At 45.8% G+C, this 21,014-nt stretch overlaps 1 protein-coding gene across 5 annotated transcripts in view; it reads left to right on the plus strand.

The window, feature by feature from the left end:
* Positions 1-21,014, plus strand: part of FHIT (fragile histidine triad diadenosine triphosphatase) — a 1,113,572-nt gene that overhangs the window by 1,007,242 nt on the left and 85,316 nt on the right. The window lies entirely within an intron of this gene.

Below are 21,014 nucleotides of genomic sequence, written 5' to 3' on the forward strand. Positions count from 1 at the left end.
GTGTCTTGGAATGGGCAACAGTCATAGGGAGACAGGTCTCCCCACTGAACTGGACCAGGAGGCTATGGAAACCCATAGTCCCGGTCACGTTCACGCCGCAGCCATCCATGGGACCAGATGTGTCTTTGCTCCTAAATAATGTCACCACCCCTATGGGTCCAAATGTGGCTGTTACAGCCAAGGTGACCATGCCATTGAAATCAGAGCCATCCACTCGGGTGACCCAGGGCTGCCTTGTGGTTCGTGCAGAAATGACTGTTGCCTTTCCCTTATGCTTCAGCATGACTGGTGCTATGAGCAACCACCACTATTGTGGATTTATAAAGACTCTAGGAAATCACTGTTCTATTTTTTTCTTTTTTCCACCTAAGATTTGTATTGAGAGGAGGGGGAAGGCACAGGAGCTCACCCATGGAAGATTTTTCTCAAACTGTTTCTAAAGTCTGAAAACAAATCACAGAGGGTTTTTTTTTCTCTCTTTTAATAGAATATAGATTAGATTTCTTGATTAAAACACACACACACACACTTAATTCTGTCTGGGCCTGCAGGATGCCCACACGCTGACTAAAAAAAGACCCATGAAGCTATTTGGAGAATCACTTTGTCTACACAAATGCAGAAGCTGATTTGACTTAACGATTCTTCTCCACTTTGATTTTTGTTTGAAACAAAATGAGCAGTTATTTCTTGGCACCCCAAGTCATTGCCTCTGCATTTTATTAAAGGAGGAAGGTCTGATGTGTTCAGTGTGGCTGGCAGTGGTTGACACAGTGAAGCAGAGGGTTCTGGAGATGGGTTGAGTGCAAGTGACATAGTGACTGGACACAACCATGTCACATCCAGAGGCTGAGATTAATCAGTTCCCAGAGGCGCTAAAAGACTCTAATCTTATCTGGTGGCGATAATTCGACTTTGCCTCTTGCTAACTCACACTCTGTCTTGAGGGTAGGCCCCAAAAAGGAATAGTTTTCCAAGTATTCCATTTTTGAGATACTCAGTCATCTCCAACTCTTTGCAACCCCATGAACTGTAGCCTGCCAGCCTCCTCTGTCCATGGGATTTTCCCGGCAAGGATACTGGAGTGAGTTGCCATTTCCTCCTCCAGGAGACCTTCCTGACCCAGGGAAACACGTTAAATTAACCAACCACAGGCAGCTCAGGACTCAGAACCAGGGACTAAAAAGTCTACATGGCTCAAAACCTCAGTAAGTCTTATTAATTCAGAGAGTGGAGAGCTTACATGTGCTAATTACCAAAACTACTAATTAGCTTTAATTATAAGCTTGGAAGGAAGTTGAAGTGTGTTGCATGTGAGAGTGCCATTGACCTTTTCAGTGTACTTTGAGGTGGGGAGGGTGGAGAAGCAGAGAGGAGGTGTTATACAATTCATCAGAGAGCAATTAACTTCGGTCTTCTGATGAATATGCTATAAATGAACATATCTATACATCTCAGGGCATAAAGGCATCTTAATAGAGCCTTCCTAGCATCAACTCAGAGGGCCCAGCCAGTCAAGAAAATGCACTCATTTCGTAAGTGATTTCTCATTCTGTCACTGTGACAAACCAAGGGATAGGCCGGGTCTCGCCAGATGGATGTTTTTATACTGAAGCCATAAGTAAGAAAGGGGGCTGGCTTTGACTGACTTCGGAGGGTCAGTAGCAGGAGCAGTTTGTGCAGACGTTTGACGAGATGCTTAGAAACACGCCCCATGCCAACATGCGTTCCCATGGACATCACCTCTATCTTTCTTTGTCACTGTCTCTGAGCCCCTGCAGCCAGAAACCACTCAGATGTGACTGGGATCCTCGGTGCTGTTTTTCTTATGGCCAGACAGCTCTGCATCCACTGTTCCCAGTGACAATGGTGATGGTTTGCAAGCATCACCCATGCAACCTGTCCTACCCCAGATAAATGGAACCCTGCTCGGGCCCCAGGAGCTTTCTCACAGACCCAGGGAGGTGCCCAGAGCAGTCGAGCATCTGTTTGCCTCACAGGGACTTGTAAAGCCCACATCCCTTAGCCTCTGGATTCGAAGACTCTTTCCTTTGCCTCTAATCTCTCCAAACTGACGTGTCTCTTAGTAACCACCAGAGGGATCCCATATAATGTGATAAAAAGTAAAATCAACATGGAGGAATCACAGTTCAGCCAGCCCAGTGCGGGCTTGCCTCTGAGGTCTGTCTCTCTGGAAAAAGAGAAGTCAGCACAAAGAATGAGCAGCAATGGGCAAGACTGTCTGGTGGCTCAAGGAACTGGATCCCGGAGATGGAGGAGCAGTTGTGGAGACAAAGGGGTCTGAAGACCAGTCCTTGCCTTCACTGGCAAACAAACCAAACAACCAGACAAATAAATAAAATGAGTCCTGCTCTGTAGAAAGAAAGCCCTTCTTGAGTCAGAGGAACTAGACGCTGTGCTCGTTTCTGAAGCTGTGTTCAGAGGTCGAACTCCAAACGTAACACATAAGGGCTGATGTCTTTTCCACCGGTTTTAAAATAGGTTTCAACAGTTGTTTAAAAGAGAGAATCTGGAGTATTCTGTATAGTGTGCTAGGGCTACTGGAACAAATCACCACATGCTGAGTGGTTTGAAACAGCAGGAAATTATTCTCTCTTTGAATTTTGCAGGCGAGAAGTCCAAAATCAGGGCGTCAGCAGGGCCACGCTCCCCCTGCTCTTGTCGGGGAAGAGTTCTTGCTCTTCTGCCCCTAGCCTCCAGAGGTGGCTGGTGCTGCCTGGCCTCTCTTGCCTGATAGCTGCATCCCTGCAATGTCTGCCTCCTTCCCTCTGCGGGTGTCCGTGCGGCTTCAAATCCCCCTCTCTTTATGAGGACACTGGATTCAGGGCCCCGTCTAACCCAGTATGACTTCACATAACTAGATACATCTCCAAACACCCTATTTCCATATCAAGTCACATGCTGAGGTTTCACGGAGACGTGAGTTTCTGGAGACTCTATTCAACCCAGTTACATGTTCCTTAGCTAATTTTTTTTAAGCACTGATCTTTTCTTCTGTTACATGGACACACAAGACACAAGACTCAACGGATTAGTTGCATGTGCAATGTAGCTTCATTTATTTGTTTATAGTATTTTGGGCTGTGCTGGGTCTTCATTGGTGGGGTTGGGCTTTCCCTAGTCTCAAAGAGCAGGGCTAACTCTTTGTCATGGTGTGTGGGCTTCCAGTGGCCACGGTTTCTCTCACTGAAGCCCCAGGCTCTAGTAGCTCCAGGGCACTTGGGACATTCCTGGACCAGGAATCAAACCAGTGTCTCTTGCTTTGGCAGGCAGATTCTTAACCACTAGACCACCAGAGAAGTCCCCTTAGCTACTTTTTTTTTTTTAAAGAGCTTTTGGCCTTGTGATCCTGAACACAAAGCAGGGCTGGTGTTCTTGATCTAGAATGATTTCCAGGTCATGGATGAAATCTGTTATCACCACCTGGAAAGTGACCCTTCTGTGATCCCCCTAGATCCTCTCGGATGTTTTAATCCAGCTTCTCAAACATGCTGCCTGTCCTCCGAGCTGTTGGAAGACTTGCATCAGCATTTCTAGTGGCTCTTGTGTGTGATGGGGTGTTGGCCCTCAGTTGAAGACAACGTTGCTACCCTGCAGTCTCTCTGCAGCTCATGTTATTGCCCTTGCTGTCGGGCTTTATAGACGATCTCTGAGCTTATTGGGCCAAATCAGGACACCCAGAAGTCCCTTTTCTGTCCCTGGCTGCACCCACAGCTAGCTGAAACTGCAGATCAGCTCTGCAGAAAGCTGTGCAGTCAGCTCAGACACCTAAGTGAGAAGATGTTCTGTGATGTGTCAAGCAAATCTGCAGGCAAGTGTCAACAGGACAGGAGGTGGGAGGAGGGCGTCAGGAGAGGGGGCAGGGGATGATCAGGGTGTTGGGGTGTACAGCCAAGGGTGGCCGCAGGGGCAGGCTCAGCATGGTGACGAAGGAGGTGGCCACAAGCATGGAGGAGGGAGGGGCTTGTCCAGAAGCCCTGACTAGCCATCCTTTCTCACCCATTTGTTGGACCTGAGCCCCCACCATGCAGGCTTCTAGCGTTGGCCTGAAATCAAAGATCATAGAACTCAGACTGACTACACAGAACCCTCTCAGAGTACACGATTCTCCTGCCATTCTAGGTACAAGGCACACCAGCTTCCCCAGACACTAACGGCCACGTACTGTGTGATTTCATCTATATGAAACACCCACCAGGCAGATGGATAGACAGAGGCAGGGTAGTGGTTTCCAGGAACTGGAGGGAAGGGCCAGTGGAGGGATTGCTGCTTATGGCTAAGGGCTTGCTCTTTGGGGTATGAAAACCTTCTGAAACTAGATGGTGGTGATTGTTTCACAACACTGTGAAATATCGCTGAAGTATACACTTTAAATGGGATAAAATGGTGAATTTTATGTTATGTCTGCCTGCATGCTCAGTCGCTTCAGTCGTGTCCGACTCTGTGACCACATGGACTGCAACCTGCCAGCTTCCTCTGTCCACAGGGATTCTCACGAATACTGGAGTGGGCTGCCATTCCCTCCTCCAGGGGATCTTCCCGACCCGGGGAGCCAGCCCTCAACCCCTTCATCTCCTGCACTGCAGGTGGATTCTTTACTGCCGAGCCCCCAGGGAAACCGTACGTTATGTGCATATTTCCCCACAATATAAAAACAAAACAAAACCTTCCTTCCAGGCCACCCACTGGTTCTCTATTTGCCCCATGAAACCAAACTGAGCTCTCATTGCTTGTTCATGGGGCCGCCTTTTAAAGGGCCAGCTTTTATTCCCCTGCCTCTGCAGGCATCGCCACACCCCAGTTTCCTTCAGTTGCTCACCTCTGAAGTCCCTTATCCAGGGTGGGTAACTTCCACTAGAGGCACCGCTTTTCTGAGGTGACACTGCCCCTGGAGTTTACTGCTGCTGTGACATGTGGCTGGCATATGGTATGATGGAATAATCACCTGCTTTGGCCTGGGACTTGTGACATCTGGGTCTCAGCCTGGGTCCTAAATCGAATTCTCAGTGCATCCTTCAAAAAGTCAGTCAGCCTCTCTGAGCCTCAGTTTCTTCACTTGTAAATTGAAAGGACCTCCAATGTCTTTTCTACTCTCAAACTTTATGTCCTGTTGCCTTGCTCTGGACCTTATTCTAGCTGATGGCACCCAAGAGTGAACTCCTGTTTAGCACTCCTCACCTCCCCCCCGCAACTCCAGCTGAAAGTTAGCAGAGGGGTTGCAACTCTCACTAGCCTTAAGGGAGATCTGCCCTCCCTCACCCAGCCCGCCCCAAATGAATGAGATCTGCTTTGGGAGGACAGATGAAAGCTTCCCTGGGATTTTGATTAAATCCCATATAATTAGATATGGCACAACATTCCAAAATAAAATTTTAGAAGTTGATTGCAATATCTAACCTGTTTATATTGCTCTGATTTTGCTGAGATCCAGAAATCTCTGCATGTCCTCAAACAGGTCCCTGGAGAGTTTTGAATGGGAGGTGGCAGAGCCAGAGCCTATGGCGGTCCAGGGGAGACCTCCGACCAGGTGTTCTCCCCATCCCCCCAGCCCTGTCTGTGACTATGTCATGGACATTTCCGAAGGTCTCCCTCCCTTGCCTTTATCTTGAGATGGCCTAGGCTTGTAATCTGCAGTCTGTATTAGACTTTTTTGTTCTTGCTCCAGTGGTGAGTGGGGCCAGGTCACCAGGAGGACTGCCTCATGTTCCGCAGCCACGTTGGGGCCTGCCCGTGGGGACGTGTGTCATTTGTTAGCCTGCAGTGCTCGAATGAGGCAGCAGTGACTGCGGGTGATGGGAGAGGGGCCCGTGGTCAAAGGTCACCTTGGTAGGAAATGCCCCCTGGGGATCAGGAAGCTCCACGCTGAAAGTTCTCATGTAGCCGTGACCAGTCCACATAGAGAAAGAACATGGTGGGGTATGAACTGGGAGACGGGGGTTGACACGGATACACTGTTGATACTACGTGTGAGACATAACCAGTGAAAACCTGCTGTGTAGCACAGGGCACTCGACTCATGCTGAGGGGCACTAAATGGGGAGGAAACCCAGACGTGGGGCTGATTCACTTTGCCGTACGCTAGAAGCTAACACAGCACTATGAAGCAAGTACACGCCAGTAAAAATTAATTTTAAAAAATATATACGTATAAAGGATTTGCCTTACTGTTCCTGGGAGAGAGAGTCAGCAAAGGGTTGCTCGGTGAGACCAAGATGGCTGTGCCTTCTTCCTCAGGGGAAAACCCAGCCATGTGGGGTGAGAAGACGGATATCGCCCCTGCATTGCTGTGGTGTAGCAAACGCATGGCCTGTTTTCTACATTTGAACATTTCTTCTAACGTGACCAACCCTCAGCATCTCTGCCTGGATTTGTGTGTGAGAAGTTGTGAGTCCCCTCTTGTGGTTTCTATGATTCCCTTCTTTTCCCCAAAGCATCAAAGGCGAGGGTATCGCCTGGTGTGGTGGTTACTATGCAAGATGCTTTTGAGGTCCTTCCCTGCTCAAGGACGCAGAATCTTCCAGGAATACAGTCACACCAGTGAAGAACATCCACATCTTGCCAGATGCCAGGCTGCTCGTTAGAAATGCTCGGAGACCTCACCCTGACAATCGGTCCCCGGGTACGTACTTCACTACTCAGGATCTGTGTGTCTGAATCATCAGATTCCTTGTTCCTCTTTTCATTCTGATATTCTTTTTCTTCTTTAAAAAAATTTTTTTTTCTTTGAGCTGCTCTTTGCTGAAGCAAATAGGGAGTTATTATGTGGCGGTCTCCCAGAGGCTGTTTTGTTCAGGCTTGGTTGTCGGAGGCAACAGGTAAAAAGAAACTTGGGGAACAAAGCCCCCTGAGCTTTATTGGGTCACCTTTGATAGCTTGAAAAGGTCACAAAGTTCTTTACTTAGCGGGGTCTCCAGAGGACTTTGCCAAGTGATGAGTAAGATACAGATGCTCTGTAAAAGCCTGACATCCGTCCACCTTTGTTCACATGCAAAGTGTTTTCTTAGAAAGGGGAGGGTGTCTGCCTTCGCGCACGCCCTTCCACTCTAATGAGACCTGTGCCACTGCCAAATCACATTCGGGGACTATTAATGCGACGGCAGGCAGCTCACATCCCTATCAATGAAGATGCTCCTGTTCACCCAGATGAAGAGCATCACTAATGAGCACATGAGATGACGGGAAACTGAAACCCAGACTGCCCTATGCCCGCCTTTAAGGTCATCATTCTTTGGTCTTCTTTCTGTCCCAACAACTTGGGAAAAATTGGGCCAGTCCCCATCTACAAAGTGGAAGGAATAGCTTAGGCTCTTGACTGTAGCTGTCAGTTGAATGAGTGGGAGGGAAGGAGGTGTGTTTTGTTGGTTTTTAAATGTAGCGGAATGGGGCTTCCCTGGTGGCTCAGCAGTAAAGAATCCACTTGCACCCAAGTTCGATCCCTGGGTTGGGAAGTTCCCCTGGAGAAGGAAATGCCTACACCCTCCAGTATTCCTGCCTGGGAAATCCCATGGACAGGAGGAGCCTGGCAGGGTGGTCTGTGGTGTTGGAAGAGTCGGACACAGCTTAGCAACTCAACAACAACAACAAGATATAGTGGAAACATTAAGTGCTGGGTTTCAGGATTAAAGTTTATGATAATATCCATCTAGTGCCTAGTATGTATGCGCCATGCCTCTGGGCTGAACTACGAGTGTCACAGGGCAAAACCTGCACTCACGATGCTTTATGGAGGGTTGGCTAATAGAATAGATGAGATACACATCCATATTATCACAGCCCAAGGTAGAAAGTGTTCAAAGAAATGGATAAAAGCTGTCATTTCCAAAGAGTCATTCTTTTTCTTTTTATCTCCCATGTCACTGTTCTGTCCCTGGGATTACAGCAATCATGATTTAAGTGTTTTCTGGTCTTCGCTGAGCACCTACTTTGTGCTGGGCCGAGGAGGGCAGGGAACACCAGACATAGACCAGATTTGTCTCTGGGTAGAGAGCTGTACATAAAGTACCTCCAAAACAATAATCCCTGGCAAGCTGTGCTCAAATGCCTAAGACATACCTGTTCAGAGGGGTCAGGCAGTAGCAGTGAGTGATGAGACATCGGCCAAGGATTAGCGGAATTAAGAGATTATTAGAACTGGAGCCAACACTTCCTGTCTAAACAGAGCCACGGTCACTTAGCTACAAGTCATGATTGTCAAGCTAGGGGCTTGGGCCACTAGATATATAGAGGTTTTGTGTAAAATCTCTCAATTTGTGAGTATTGATCACTATTTTTAAGTTCTCCAAATGCTAGATAAGCCGTCTGAAGCATCCGGATGGCCTGAGCTGGCTGGGAGCCTGCTGCTCGGCACACTCTGGTGTGCACCTTGGGGAATGTCGGGGAGGGGTGCGTTCAGGACAGCCAGGCGTCTCGGGGAAATCTTGTGGAAGGAGGAACATTTGATATGGGTCTGGAGGAACGGACAGAGACAGAAGAGGGGTTTTCCAAGAGCAGAGTGAGCAGACATGTGGACCTGGGAACTTGGAGGTCATGGTCAGACAAGGCCAAGGACTCTGGTCAGGGGAGCTATGGAACCTCAGGCCAGAGAAATTAATGGATGCCGCATACTCAGTGACCCCTGCAGGCCGCTGACCCGCTTGAAACCTCCACACCCTCCTCGGTACAATGAGAACGCCAATATCCATGTATTTCTGAGTTTTTCCTGAAGTGTGTGTAGCAAGCAGGTAGTTCATGATAAAACTTTGTAGCACATGCTCTGTGCAGAATTCAGAGGAAAACTCATATTCAGTGATTGTTGTTATTCAGTTGCAGAGCTGACCTCATCCCATCCTTCCTATGTCCATAGGAGCCGGAAGTCTGCCCGGTCTTCTGGGACGACCCATGAAACAAACCCTAGTTATGTCTGTGGTACTCACATAAGTAGATCTACTTTAATAAAAGCAAATTTTACTTTTCATAAAGGACTACCAGGCTGAATGGGAAGCACACTCCCATCCCATTCCCTACCTCCACACACACAAAAAAACCCTCTTATTTTTGAGATCAAAAAGATTTGGAGGTCAGATTTCTTCCTCCTAGTCTATTATTTTGTTGCTGTTCAGTCGTGTCCGACTCTTTGCGACCCCATGGACTGCAGCACGCCAGGCTTCCCTGTCCATCACCAACTCCCGGAGCTCGCTCAAACTCGTGTCCATCGAGTCAGTGATGCCATCCAACCATCTCATCCTCTGTCATCCCCTTCTCCTCCTGCCTTCATCTATTCCCAGCATCAGGGTCTTTTCCAGTGAGTTGGCTCTTCACATCAGGTGGCCAAAGAAATAAATATTCAGAGTTGATTCAGTGAATCAACTCCAATAAATATTCAGAGTTGATTCCAATAAATATTCAGAGTTGATTCAGTGATTTATAATGCCCCAAAGTTAAAGTAATGAGTCACTGTTCAAATAACAGGGTGCTATTTTCTTTTGTGGTGATGTAGATATTAGTTGCCCTAAAGTTCCAGTTTATTGGGAACCCAGTTTTCTTTCTTGACAAGGTGTTTTTCCCCCTACTTTAAGCAGTTTTAAAATAAAATTCTGTATTTCAAGGCTAAAAAAGAAAAGTCTTTTTTAAAGATTGCTTTCACTTATTTATGAAGGCTAAATATTCTGAAATGTACAAAGAAAATAATCATTTACTTTCTTTCCTGGGCCTCCCTGGTGGCTCAGACAGTAAGGAATCTGCCTGCAATGCAGGAGACTGGGTTCAGTCCCTGGGTTAGGAAGATCTCCTGGAGAAGTTCATGGCAACCCACTCCAGTATTCTTGCCTGGAGAATTCCATGGACAGAGGAGCCTGGTGGCCTATAGTCCCTGGGGTTGCAAAGAGTCAGACAGGACTGAGAGATTAACACACAAATACATGTTCTTTCCTACCAAGCAGAATTAACTTAGCCACAGTTAAGCTCTTTGCAGGTTTGCATTTGCATCCAGTCTTTTACAAAAAAGAAATTATTCTTGATTTTGTGAAGAATGATACATATCCATGATAAAAATTTAAAAATAATAAGGTACCAAAAATTGAAGACAAATATTTATGTCTTAATTAATTATGGGCTTCCCTGGTAGCTCAGACAGTAAGGAATCTGCCTGCAATGCAGGAAACTGGGTTTGATCCCTGGGACAAGAAGATCCCCTGGAGAAGGTCATAGCGACCCACTCCAGTATTCTTGCCTGGAGAGTTCCATGGACAGGGGAGCCTGGTGGGCTACAGTCCATAAGATCACAAAGAATTAACTTAACCACAGTTAAACTCTTGGCAGATCTGTATTTACATCCAGTCTTTTGTGAAAAAGAAATTATTCTTGATTTTGTGAAAAATGATACATATCCATAAAAAATTTGTTTAAAAATAATACAGTACAAAAATTAAAGGCAAACATTTATGTCCTAAGATAATTAATTATAGTGGATATTTATGTCCGAACATTAATTATATTGGATGTATATCATTTCAGACAGCCTTATATGCATTACAGGTATAAGAATGGATGTTTCCTATAAGCTTATGGAGTTGCTTTGAGCATTAAATAAGCATCTGAGTTGCACAGGGCCTGGCAAAGGGTGCTCAGTCAGCGTTAGATCCTAGCATTGGGCTGTTCAAAACGTTCATCTGGGTTTTTCCATAAGATGTTACAGAAAACCCCAAGCAAACTTCTTGGCCAACCCAATAGCAGTAGCAGTGAGCTACAAATTAGTAGGTACAATTGTACCATGAGGGCTACTCCATTTCTTCTAAGGGATTCCTGCCCGCAGTAGTAGATATAACGGTCATCTGAGTTAAATTCACCCATTCCAGTTCATTTTAGTTCGCTGATTCCTAGAATGTCGACGTTCACTCTTGCCATCTCCTGTTTGACCACTTCCAGTGTGCCTTGATTCGTGGACCTGACATTCCAGGTTCCTATGCAGTATTGCTCTTTACAGCATTGGACCTTGCTTCTATCACCAGTCACATCCACAATTGGGTATTGTTTTTGCTTTGGCTCCATCCCTTCATTCTTTCTAGAGTTATTTCTCCCCTGATCTCCAGTAGCATATTGGGCACCTACTGACCTGGGGAGTTCCTCTTTCAGTATCCTATCATTTTGCCTTTTCATACTGTTCATGGGGTTCTCAAGGCAAGAATACTGAAGTGGTTTACCATTCCCTTCTCCACTGGACCACATTCTGTCAGACCTCTCCACCATGACCCGCCCGTCTTGGGTTGCCCTGCGGGCATGGCTTAGTTTCATTGAGTTAAACAAGGCTGTGGTCCTAGTGTGATTAGATTGACTAGTTTTCTGTGAGTATGGTTTCAGTGTGTCTGCCCTCTGATGCCCTCTTGCAATACCTACCATCTTACTTGGGTTTCTCTTACCTTGGGCTTGGGGTATCTCTTCACAGCTGCTCCAGCAAAGCGCAGCCGCTGCTCCTTACCTTGGAGGAAGGATATCTCCTCAGCACCGCCCTTCCTGACCTTCAATGTGGGATAGCTCCTCTAGGCCCTCCTGTGCCCACGCAGCCACCACTTCTTGGATGTGGGGTTGCTCCCCCCTGCCGCCGCCCCTGGTGAATTTTCATTCCAATCCCAAAGAAAGGCAATGCCAAAGAATGCTAAAACTACTGCCCAATTGCACTCACCTCACATGCTAGTAAAGTAATGCTCAAAATTCTCCAAGCCAGGCTTCAGGAATACATGAACCATGAACTTCCTGATGTTCAAGCTGGTTTTAGAAAAGGCAGAGGAACCAGAGATCAAATTGCCAACATCTGCTGGATCATCGAAAAAGCAAGAGAGTTCCAGAAAAACATCTATTTCTGCTTTATTGACTATGCCAAAGCCTTTGACTGTGTGGATCACAATAAACTGTGGAAAATTCTGAAAGAGATGGGAATACCAGACCACCTAACCTGCCTCTTGAGAAATCTGTATGCAGGTCAGGAAGCAACAGTTAGAACTGGACATGGAACAACAGACTGGTTCCAAATAGGAAAAGGAGTATGTCAAGGCTGTATATTGTCACCCTGCTTATTTAACTTCTATGCAGAGTGCATCATGAGAAACGCTGGACTGGAAGAAGCACAAGCTGGAATCAAGATTGCTGGGAGAAATATCAATAACCTCAGATATGCAGATGACACTACGCTTATGGCAGAAAGTGAAGAGGAACTAAAAAGCCTCTTGATGAAAGTGAAAGAGGAGAGTGAAAAAGTTGGCTTAAAGCTCAACATTCAGAAAACAAAGATCATGGCATCTGGTCCCATCACTTCATGGGAAATAGATGGGGAAACAGTGGAAACAGTGTCAGACTTTATTTCTTGGGCTCCAAAATCACTGCAGATGGTGACTGCAGCCATGAAATTAAAAGACGCTTACTCCTTGGAAGGAAAGTTATGACCAACCTAGATAGCATATTCAAAAGCAGAGACGTTACTTTGCCGACTAAGGTCCGTCTAGTCGAGGCTGTGGTTTTTCCTGTGGTCATGTATGGACGTGAGAGTTGGACTGCGAAGAAGGCTGAATGCTGAAGAATTGATGCTTTTGAACTGTGGTGTTGGAGAAGACTCTTGAGAGTCCCTTGGACTGCAAGGAGATCCAACCAGTCCATTCTGAAGGAGATCAACCCTGGGATTTCTTTGGAAGGAATGATGCTAAAGCTGAAACTCCAGTATTTTGGCCACCTCATGTGAAGAGTTGACTCATTAGAAAAGACCCTGATGCTGGGAGGGATTGGGGGCAGGAGGAGAAGGGGATGACCGAGGATGAGATGGCTGGATGGCATCACTGACTCGATGGATGTGAGCCTGAGTGAACTCCGGGAGTTGGTGATGGACAGGGAGGCCTGGCGTGCTGCGATTCATGGGGTCGCAAAGATTTGGACACGACTGAGTGACTGAACTGAACTGAACTGAGAGATAAGTTCAATACAGCACTTGGTAGAAGTCTAACATGCAAGTTGGACCCTAGACTTCAAGGTCTCCTCTTCATCCCCAGTTGGCAGAGTCACCACCTATTTGTGGTGAACTGGGGATGGAGATATGACCTTGACTCATGATGTAGCTCTGGCGTTTCTGAACGGTGTGCTGCAAGATGAGTCCCTCTGAGCCTCTGTTTTCCCTCTGCAAGACGTGAATGGTTCTGCCAGCCTCCCAGCATCCTTGGGAATTTCATGAGCAGATGCCAGGAGAGTTCTGGGGACAGAGGAAGTCACCAAATGTTGTTCTCTCATCTCCCCACCTCTCTCCCCGCTCCGCTTTCCCTCCCAGGACCTCTCCACTCCTCTCCTGTTTGGGTTTAACCCTCAGCAACTGGAGTATTCAGACCACGCTTACACAGTCCTCCCGGTTACATTTGAGACCCCACCTCTTTTCCTGAGTACCACTCCGATCTTGATCCTGGAGTTAATGAGTATTGATGGTGACGTTTGTGTTCATCTGTGGCCCAAGAACGGGTGCATGTGTTGGCTGCCTCTGGTTAACAGCTCGGTTGAAGACAGGAAGCAAATTAGCTGTTTGAAGGTGGTCCTTTGCACCTGAAATTTATTATAGATTTAAACCCATTTTGAAATAAGTCTGTAAGTCTATGAGCCAGGGTGAAAAGCCTGGGCCTCTTGGTGAGAAACCCATTTTGCTTAGTGATGAAAAAGTCTGGCACTGCCTAGTTCTTTGAGCTTTGCTGAAATCTGCTATGGCTTCTTTTTGCCATAAAGCAGGTGTCAAGTGAAGACTGTGTGTGTGTTTATGATCATTATATTGTATTAAGAGTCTCGTCGAGTTCCAGAATGAGAACAAGAATGCTGCGTATTCGTCTACCTGCAAAGCAATTAAATTATTGTCTGACATGTTTATAGCTCCAGAACCAGTAATCAGCTTTTAGTCTGAATAGGGAATGTGGTGTTATAATCCAGTGCTTTGCTGAGACGTTCATATTTAGCATTTGCATTTGATAATTTAATTTAAATAATACTGAGCAAGCACAGTCACACTTCTCGGCACCTGGTGGAGTGACAGGAAAGAATGCAGTGTGCAAACTGGGGTTTTTTTGGTAAATAATTCCATATTCCTGAATGGTTTTTACCTCTTTGTTATTAACCTCTGCTGCCCCCCACCCCCCAAATAAAAGAAAAAAATGGTAGTAACCTCTAAAGTCACAAGTATTGTGTCTCCCTTTGTCCCTTTTTCCCTCCTTCCATGGAAACAATATCTGAGCAATCTCCAAATTTCCATAAGATTGTGAAAGGCCTGCAGTGAACCATTAAAAAAAAAATCTCCCCAAAGGATTTTTTTTCTTGCAAGATGGCTTTCTGTATTAGAGATCAATTTTCTGATAAGATTCTCTGTTCCATAGAATATTTGGTAATTTTTAGCAAAAGTAAGTACTTGCCACAGGAATAGTGAATCCCACGTTAATGCCCAGTGCTATCACAAATGAAAGAAAATAAATTGTAGAAATGGTCTCTTCTCTGCAACATCCCACTCCAAAATAAAGTTTATTGGATGATTCCAGAACTTTCTTTCATGGGACTTTGCAGCTATGAGGTTTCTTCACAGGAATTGGTTGCTTCAGGGCAACATGTCCCAGTTGGTTTCCAAATATAAGACTTCACATTGTTGCTATTTCAACTTTTTCTACTTTTTCTCTTCTACTTCGCCTGCACAAAAAACACAGATGATTCCTATTTCTTGGTGCCCGGAAGATTACAGGCCTCGAGAAAGGAATTGCGTGAGTTCTACCGTTAGTAGTTTTGTTTGTTTTCCTTAAGGTATTTTTTTCTCCACTTTGCATGGTTTTATAACCTGGCAACCCACTCCAGTATTCTTGCCTGGGAAATCCCGTGGACGGAGGAGCCTGGAAGGCTCCAGTCCATGGGGCTGCAAAAGAGTCAGACACGACTGAGCGACTGGACAACAACAACCACAGTAACCTTGCCCCAAATGACCTGTCTGCATCCTCCCAGGCACCAGCTCTTGATCAGAAGTCAGGAAAATCAAATTAAGTTGTTCATTTCACTGGGCCCCGGTTCCCAAGACCTGCCTTGTCGCCTGAAATGCTGACTGGCTGCAAATGCTGCCACACGTCAGCCTGTGTGCCCTGCACTGTGCTGTGCCCAGTCACTCAGCTGCATCTGACTCTTTTTGTGACCCCATGCACTGCAGCCCACCAGGCTCCTCACTCCATGAGATTCTCCAGGCAAGAATACTGGAGTGGGTTGCCATTTCCTTCTCCAGAGGATCTTCCCAACCCAGGGATCGAACCGGTATCTCCTGTGTCTCCTGCATCACAGGCAGATACTTTACCACTGAGCCCCCAGGAAAGTCCCTATATCAGCCTATACACACCTTCAAAGGAAGACCTTTTAACTATAAGATGGGATTTTCTGACAAATGTTGTTTAAAAGCAAATAAAAATAAATTAAAATATTTTCGTAGGAATCACATTCTGCTGAAAATCTTTCCAGGGAAAGAGATGGAGGGATGGTAGAGACATCCATCTTCCCTCTGGTTGATGTGGTTCCAGCGTGACTGGCCACGCATACACTATCCGAGCACATACCAGCATAGCTGGGGATCAGCTGAAGCTTCTGTCCCATCTGTCCCATTCATATTTGAAATGTGTCCTGAGAAATAAGGCCTGGAATCTGTGCAAGTACCCTTTTAGAGGGCCCCCTTTCCACAAGAAAACACGGCTTATTCTCTGCCAGCCACAGTTCTAGATATTTTCATCAGCAGTCTCTTACAAATCTCCCAACCATCACAGACTCTCTCTAACCCCATTTTCCAGATGCTTCAGTTGAAGGGTAGAGAGGTGAGATGACTTTCCATGGTCACACTGTTGGGAGCAGAGGAGCAGAAATTAACTGCAGGTTCTTCGATTCCAGTGCCCCGTGCTCATCGTGTGCCCACCCATGCTCCAGCCACGACCTCTTTGTGTGTATCAGCGCACGTCCTGTCGATGTAGAGAGGTGTTCCGTGTCTCTGTGACCTTGGCCTCTGATCAGTTTCAATCGCCCCTGAATCCATGCAGCGCTGGCGCGTGCATGTGTGCCAAGTCACTTCAGTCGTGTCTGGCTCTTTGCAGCCCATGGGCTGTAGCCTGCCAGGCTGCTCTGTCTATGGGATTCTCCAGGCAAGAATACTGGAGGGAGGTGCCATTTCCTCTTCCAGGGGAACTTCCTGACCTACAGATCGAACTCATGTCTCCTACATCTCCTGCACTGGTATGGGGATTCTTCACCCTAACACCACCTTGGAAGCCATATGTGTGGTTATGAAAAATGAAAGCAGTTGCCAATACCCCAGTAGCAGTGATGCTGCCATGCACGGGGACTTATGTGTTTCAGTAACTCACAGAATCGTGGGGTTCATGTGGTGAGAGAGTGAGCTGTTGGTTTGGTTTTCTTCCCTCCCAGGATCTAGCTCAGAATTGACCCAAATCACAGAATACTGTACTGCAGTCTGCTTCATCTGGTTCTTTTCCTTTAGTGACTACACTCATGGATACAGCATCTCTGGGTAGGGTCGACTTCATTCCGTGCCTTGGCTTTCTTGGAGCTGTTTCAGATGTCCTAGCTATCATAGGTGGGTTCAGTATTACCAACCAGAGAGAGGACCTGAGAGAAGGATTTTGATTTGAGGTGGTCATGATTCTGGAACATCTCCCAGCAGAGAAGCTCTGAGAAACAAGAGCCATAGTGTTCACAGGGCGATCACCAAAACACAATGGGCACCCTCCAGGGGCTGTGAGCAGCCATCCAGGCAAGGTTAATAGACTGCTCTTGCGGTGGTAAATGTTCAGGTTCTTCACAGGAACAGGCCTGATAAAAATCCTGAGAACATGGATACTTTATCATAGCAAATGTAATGATTTTCATTTTTTTAAATCCATGATTAGTTCCGTTAATAAAAATGTCTATTGAAGCTATTTAAGACACCCACTAAAATTTGCTAATATTAATTTCATGGAGAAATTCCAGCAGAACTATATTAGTTTTTCCCCCATTAAGGTAACGTTATGGGCTTTTAATGGAGCTCTCAACTATAATGGTTTTTATTGACCTAATTATTAAATGAATTAAAATCTGTCTGGATGTTTTCACAATTATGTAACAGTGGCGTCAGAGGGAATGCTGTGATTGGTTGCTGAGGGATAAAAGAGGAGAAACCCTTTAAAACATCTCCCTTATACACTTGTGCTTCATTTGAAAGGGAGGATAAATAACACTCGTCTGCCTCTGACTATTCAGGAAATTCATGATATCAAAATGAGACTCTATGGTGAGTTACAGTGTTACACGGGGAAGACTTCTGTCTTCTCCTCCTTACTCTCTCCTATGTGTTTTCTCTTCCGATGATTTGCTAAAGTAACGTTAGCATTTTAGCAGCGATATTGCATGTAGGATGGCATCATTGCAGAGCTTTTTTATAATTTGTTTGCAGTACAAAAGTAATATAGTCAGCGGAGTAAACTGCAACTGTGTGGAGGGAAGAGGGTAAGCTAGCAAATCCTACTTTCCAGCATGGTTCTTGTTATAAGCTTGAGAAAACTGTAAATGATCAGTTTTTGCATTTTCATATTTGACATTTGTTTGGCACAGATAACACATGTGTGACACACACACCTCTGATCCCCTCTCCCTGTCTCACAGCAGACATGACTAAGCAATTGCGGCACCCTTTCTCACTGAGAACAGTGCAGCCTTGGGGTCTCTTATAGGCCTGTGCTTCACGTAAACCTATCTTATAGGATTTAATGAGGGAATTGTAACCTACTTTGCATCCCTGTGGGCTTCCCTTGTGGCTCAGATAGTAAAGAATTCGCCTGCAATGCGGGAGACTTGGGTTTGATCCTTGGGTGGGTTGGGAAGAGCCCCTGGAAAAGGGAACGGCTACTCACTCCAGTATTCTGGCCTGGAGAATTCCATGGACTGTATAGTCCACGGGGGTCACAAAGAGTCAGACACGACTGAGCAACTTTCACTTTCACTTTCACTTTTGCATTCCTGCTAATCACTCACAATTTATCAAATATTTTCATAGACCTGTACATTGGAAGTTCATTTGCTAATCAAAGACATTTTGTGAGGAAAGGATGAGCATCATCAGTCCTGTTTGGCAAGACTCAGTAAGGCAGGGACTGAATCAGGGCTCAGAGCTGGTAACAAGTCACTTAGGATGAAAACACAGAGCTCCTGACTCCTGGTCTTTTCATCATTCTGTCTGGTTTTCATTCATTTGTTTTCCAGAAGTATCCATTGAGCATTTTCTGTGTTTCAGGCACAGGATATTCAGGCAGGATCTCTTCCCTCAGGGAATCTCCATTCTGGAGGAGGAGACAGACAATAAACTCGCAGATAAATAAGATGATTTTGTGCTTGCTTTGGCACGAATACTTAGCACATATACCAATAAGATGATTTCGGGTAGCAGTGGATCCCATGAAGGAAAGAATAAAGAAAATTGTGGTGGTTTGCAGGGTTGCAAGGAAGGTCTTTTTGAAGATGGACTTTTGAGCTAAGGTCCAGAAGAAGGAGCCATGATGAGAAATCTTGGGACAGGGAGTCAAGCAGAGACAGAGGGAGAGGGGCTGGTGTAGAGCTTACGAAGGAAGGAGCCCTTGGTTCAGGAGAAACTCATGCATGGGTCTTAGAGGAAGGAGAGAGGCAGGATGGGGAGGACTGTGGAAAAGGGTTTGGAGTTTCATTTTGTTTTTTTCTCTCTCTATCTCTCTTTACTGAACACCCGTCAGAGAGCAAAAAGCACAGAGTTCAAAGCATTAAGCAAGGAGTTCAATTCAATTCAGTTGAGTCACTCAGTCGTGTCTGACTCTTTGCAACCCCATGGATTGTAGCACGCCAGGCTTCCCTGTCCATCACCAGCTTCTGGAACTTACTCAAACTCATATCCATTGAGTCAGTTATGCCATCCAACCATCTCATCCTCTCTCATCCCCTTCTGCTCCTGCCTTCAATCTTTCCAAGCATCAGGGCCTTTTCAAACGAGTCAGTTCTTCACATCAGGTGGCCAACGTATTGGAGCTTCAGCATCAGTCCTTCCAATGAATATTCAGGACTGAATTCCTTTAGGATGGACTGGTTGGATCTCCTTGCAGTCCAAGGAACTCTCAAGAGTCTTCTCCAGCTCCACAAATAAAAAGCATCAATTCTTCGGCGCTCAGCTTTCTTTATGGTCCAACCCTCACATCCATACATGACTACTGGAAAAACCAAAGCTTTGACTAGACGGAGCTTTGTTGGCAAAGTAATGTCTCTGTTTAATGTGCTGTCTAGGTTGGTCATAACTTTCCTTCCAAGAGCAGTCAGTTCAGTCGCTCAGTCATGTCTGACTCTTTGCGACACCATGAATCACAGCACGCCAGGCCTCCCTGTCCATCACCAACTCCCAGAGTTCACTCAGACTCACGTCCATCAAGTCAATGATGCCATCCAGCCATATCATCCTCGGTTGTCCCCTTCTCCTCCTGCCCCCAATCCCTCCTAGCATCAGAGTCTTTTCCAATGAGTCAGCTCTTTGCATGAGGTGGCCAAAGTACTGGAGTTTCAGCTTTAGCATCATTCCTTCCAAAGAAATCCCAGGGTTGATCTCCTTCAGAATGGACTGGTTGGATCTCCTTGCAGTCCAAGGGACTCTCAAGAGTCTTCTCCAACACCACAGTTCAAAAGCATCAATTATTCAGCCCTCAGCCTTCTTCACAGTCCAACTCTCACATCCATACATGACCACAGGAAAAACCATAGCCTTGACTAGACGGACCTTAGTCGGCAAAGTAATGTCTCTGCTTTTGAATATACTATCTAGGTTGGTCATAACTTTTCTTCCAAGGAGTAAGCGTCTTTTAATTTCATGGCTGCAGTCACCATCTGCAGTGATTTTGGAGCCCCAAAAAATAAAGTCTGACACTGTTTCCACTGTTTCCCCATCTATTTCCCATGAAGTGATGGGACCGGATGCATAATCTTTATTTTCTGAATGTTGAGCTTTAAGCCAACTTTTTCACTCTCCTCTTTCACTTTCATCAAGAGGCTTTTTAGTTCCTCTTCACTTTCTGCCATAAGGGTGGTGTCATCTGCATATCTGAGGTTATTGATATTTCTCCTGGCAATCTTGATTCCAGTTTCTGTTTCTTCCAGTCCAGCATTTCTCATGATGTACTCTGCATAGAAGTTAAATAAGCAGGGTGACAATATACAGCCTTGACGTACTCCTTTTCCTATTTGGAATCAGTCTATTGTTCCATGTCCAGTTCTAACTGTTGCTTCCTGACCTGCATACAGATTTCTCAAGAGGCAGGTCAGGTGGTCTGGTATTCCCATCTCTTTCAGAATTTTCCACAATTTATTGTGATCCAAAATGTCATAGGCTTTGGCATAGTCAACAAAACAGAAATAGATGTTTTTCTGGGACTCTCTTGCTTTTTCGATGATCCAGCAGATGTTGGCAATTTGATCTCTGGTTCCTCTGCCTTTTCTGAAACCGGCTTGAACATCAGGGAGTTCATGGTTCACATATTGCTGAAGCCTGGCTTGGAAATTTTGAGCATTACTTTACTAGCATGTGAGATGAGTGCAATTGTGCGGTAGTTTGAGCATTCTTTGGCATTGCCTTTCTTTGGGATTGGAATGAAAACTGACCTTTTCCAATCCTGTGGCCACTGCTGAGTTTTCCAAATGTGCTGGGATATTGAGTGTAGCACTTTCACAGCATCATCTTTCAGGATTTGAAATAGCTCAACTGGAATGCCATCATCTCCACTAGCTTTGTTCATAGTGATGCTTTCTAAGGCCCACTTGACTTCACATTCCAGGATGTCTGGCTCTAGATGAGTGATCACACCATCGTGATTATCTGGGTCGTGAAGATCTCTTTTGTACAGTTCTTCGGTGTATTCTTGCTACCTCTTCTTAATATCTTCTGCTTCTGTTAGGTCCATACCATTTCTGTCCTTTATTGAGCCCATCTT

This window comes from Capricornis sumatraensis, chromosome 10 (genome assembly GCF_032405125.1).
Source record: "Capricornis sumatraensis isolate serow.1 chromosome 10, serow.2, whole genome shotgun sequence".
Lineage (NCBI taxonomy): Eukaryota > Metazoa > Chordata > Mammalia > Artiodactyla > Bovidae > Capricornis > Capricornis sumatraensis.